The following is a 3964-nucleotide window of genomic DNA, read 5'->3' as shown; positions in this document are numbered from 1 at the left end:
GAAAAGATCTGTCCAGTCAAAGCTACACTTTTCCCAGTAGTCACTTATAGATGTGAGAGCTGGACTTAAAGAAAGCTGAGCACAGAAGAATTGATGCTTTTGAACTGTGGTGTTGGAGAAGACTCTTGAGAGTCCCTTGGACTGCAAGGAGATCCAACCAGTCCATCCTAAAGGAGATCAGTCCTGGGTGTTCATTGGAAGGACTGATGTTGAAGCTGAAACTCCAATACTTTGGCCACATGATGTGAAGAGGTGACTCATTGGAAAAGACCCTGATTCTGGGAAAGATTGAAGGCAGGAGGAGAAGGGGATGACAGAGGATGAGATGGTTGGATGGCATCACTGACTCAATGGACATGAGTATGAGCAAACTTTGGGAGTTGGTGATGGACAGGGAGACCTGGCGTGCTGCAGTCCATGAGATTGCAGACAGTCGGTCACGACTGAACAACTGAACTGAACTGAACTGAACATATATACAACGGAATATTACACAGCTGTAAAAAGGAATGAAACTGAGTCATTTTTGGGTTTTTATTTGCATTAGTAACAAATTCCCGAAGACCCAGAATATCATGCATAAGATAAATAATAGCTAGTATGGGTAACAATATGGACAATTGTATAATATATGTTCTGTTGAGTAAATCCCATGCAATGGATTCATCTTTCATAATGTCCGCGAACCAAGTTTATTATTAACTCTGCAAACTTCTGGACTTCCCAAGTGGCTCAGCAGTAATGAATCCACCTGCCATTGCAAGAGATGAGAGTTCGATCCCCGGGTCAGGAAGATTCCCTGGAGAAGGAAATGGCAACCCACTCCAGCATTGTTGCCTGGAGAATCCCATGGACATAGGAGCCTGGCGGGCTACAGTCCACAGGGTCTTAAAGAGTCAGAGGCAACTGAATACACACACACACACACACACACACACACACACACACACACACACCCTACAAACTTCTTGGGAGGTAGAGAAATACTCTCTTTTATAAATGAGCCTGAAATGGGTTCATCTGAAAATAGATTTCTCTCTGGTAAATTGTACAGATTAATGTTCCCCAGGGAGAGTCTCTCACCCACAGGAATGGAAGTGGAAGATGTGGAAATCCAAGTGGAAGAGGAGTCTAACTCCACCTCCCTAGTTTAAAGGGCTTTGCAAACCCCTGCTTCCATCCTGTCCCTGTTCATTCCTCCAGCTGCCCTGGGCGGGACTGCAGGCTTTCAGAACAGACAGGCTCAGAGAGGTCCCTACCCTGCCTGAGGCCACACAGCACACCGCCATCTGACTCCAAGCCGCTGAGTCACTCTCTCCGAAGCTCCGGCCCCACGCCGGGCTGCGTTCCCGGGCCACTGGGAGAGTGGACGTATGCCCTTTGTGCAAAAACATTCCATCTGCCTTTTCCCACCGTCTGGGACCGCCGGGCACATGGGCGCTCAGCTGGGGTTTTCAGGGGTGTGCGGCTAAAGCCCGTGAGAGTCATTTCCAAGGTTGATTAGGGTGATAAACATGCCCCCCAGGGACGCAGGGAAAACAAGGCGAGGTGAGGAGAAGGAGTAGCCGGAAAGAGAGGGTAGATAGCATCTCTGAGTCATGACCTTCCTGTACAACAGCCCCTGTCTTGGGGTGTGTTAGGAGCTTGGCGTCAAGGACATCCCCTCCCAAAAAAGAAGTCAAAATGTGAGAAGAATCGCTCCGGTGCTGTGTCGGAGTGCGGGGGAGTTGGCGGTAGAGTCCCTTGTCCTGACTTCCATCCTTGGAACTGGTCATCACGGAGCTCCGGCGTGGGGCGCAGGGCAGGTTTAGCAGCGTTGTGTTTTCACGGCTGGCGTGTGCGTCCTGAATGAGGGAGGGAGACCACCCCTCCAGGGAGACCAGTCTTTGTTCCAGCAGAGCCTTTGGCCTGCAACTCGGTGACAAACGGGCAGGGCCATCTGCTGGGCCCCTTCCTGAGACCCCCCAAGCCTCAGAGCACAACCCCACCCCCTACCCGGCCGGAGAGGGTGCTGGTGGCTCTAAGGAGCAGGAATTCTAAACCTCACTGAGGTCCCCAACACCCCACGGCTGATCCTCTGCATGAAGACGGACACTGGAGCTCCCTGGAAAGGGGTCTGGGTCCCCTCATTCCACAGTCCACCAAGGGGCAGGACCCCTGGTCCCCTTCTCCAGGGTTTCAGCCATACGCTTGGTCAGTCAGTCATGTCTGACTGTTTGTGACCCCGTGGACTGTAGCCCGCCAGGCTCCTCTGTCCATGGGATTCTCCAGGCAAGAACACTGGAGTGGGTTGCCACGTCCTCCTCCAGGGCATCTTCCCCACCCAGGGACCAAACCTGGGTCTCCCACATTGCAGGCAGATTCTTAACTCACTGAGCCATGAGGACCTAAACCTTAGTCCTGTAAGGGTAAGTGTAGCTTTATCTCATACCTGAAATGACAAGGTTTCTGACATAGCGGAGCTCAGCCCAGAGTGTAAATCAGATCTGGTACCAAAAGGTCACTTATGGTTCCCAGGGGGAAGGGTGGGGGAACGGATAGTTAGGGAGTCTGGGATGGACATGGACACACTGCTGTGTTTAACGTGGAGAACCAGCAAGGACCTGCTGGACAGCACAGGGAACTCTGCTCAATACTCTGTAATAACCTTATGGTTCCCAGGGGGAAGGATGGGGGAAGGGATAGTCAGGGAGTTTGGGATGGACATGGACACACTGCTGTATTTAACATGGGGAACCACCAAGGACCTGCTGGACAGGACAGGGAGCTCTGCTCAATGTCACGTGGCAGCCTGGATGGGAGGGGAGTCTGGGGGAGAATGGGTACACATATATGTACGGCTGAGTCCCTTCGCTGTCCACTTGCAACCATCACAGTACCATTAACTGGCTATAACTCAATAAAGGAGGAAAAGTTCATAATCTGCTCTTTGACTCAGGGGACTCAAACCATAGCTCCGTGACACCCTAGAGGGGTGGGGTGGGGTGAGTGTGAGGGAGACTCAAGAGGAAGGGGACATACATATACCTATAGCTGATCCCCTTAAAGAATCTGCCTGCCGATGCATGAGATGCGAGTTCGATCCCTGGTTGGGGAAGATCCCTGGAGGAGGGCAGGGCAACCCACTCCAGCATTCTTGCCTGGAGAATCCCATGGACAGAGGAGCCTGGTGGGCTACAGTCCACGAGGTCGCAAAGAGTCGGACACGACTGAAGCCTCTTAGCACAGCACAGCACGAGGCCGATGCATGTGGATGTAGGCCAGAGACCGACACAATGTTATAATCATCCTTCAGTCAAACATGAATCAGTTAAGAAAAGAAAAGAAGTGGTCGAGTGTTGAAACCCATCCCACATAGGGATGGGGAGAGGGGTCCTGCCTCCCTCGATTCATCGATGCCTGTCTGGAGACCAGCACTGGAAACAGGGTCAAACCCAGGGCGCCCGTGAGAGCTCTGAGCAGGGCTGCTAAAATGCATTCATACCTTCCTTTCTCTGAACTGTTCGGGGCCGTGGCATGCAGTGGTTTCAGAACAAACCGGTTTTTCTAAAACAGGATGTTCTAAACTTTCTCTTGCCTCGCAAAGTCCCCGGCCCCTACGCTACCGCCCACCTTGGGATCTGCCTCGCCGATCAGTGACTTTTGGGGTCCCTGCTCCCCAGCTGGCCACCCTGCACACCACCTCTGACCCAGGAATGACCCTTCCATACCAGGAGCGATCAGGTGGATGCCCAGCCTTCGGGGACAGGCTCGGGGACTGATTGCAGCTGGAAAACTGGCCCCAGATTGCAAAACCCACATCCCACAGATACAAGACACGTAGCCGTGTTTTCTGGAAACTGCCCAGGAATGGGCGGCTGAGCTGAAAAAAATGGGATGAGAGTCTTTCTCTGTTTGCAATACCCTGTCAAGCGGGCCTCCTGCGATGGGTGTTGCATTCTGGTGTCAACTAAAAATCAGTGAG

The sequence above is a fragment of the Giraffa tippelskirchi genome, chromosome X (assembly GCF_054371585.1).
Source record: "Giraffa tippelskirchi isolate mGirTip1 chromosome X, T2T-mGirTip1v1.2.pri, whole genome shotgun sequence".
Lineage (NCBI taxonomy): Eukaryota > Metazoa > Chordata > Mammalia > Artiodactyla > Giraffidae > Giraffa > Giraffa tippelskirchi.
This window is presented reverse-complemented; position numbering follows the sequence as displayed.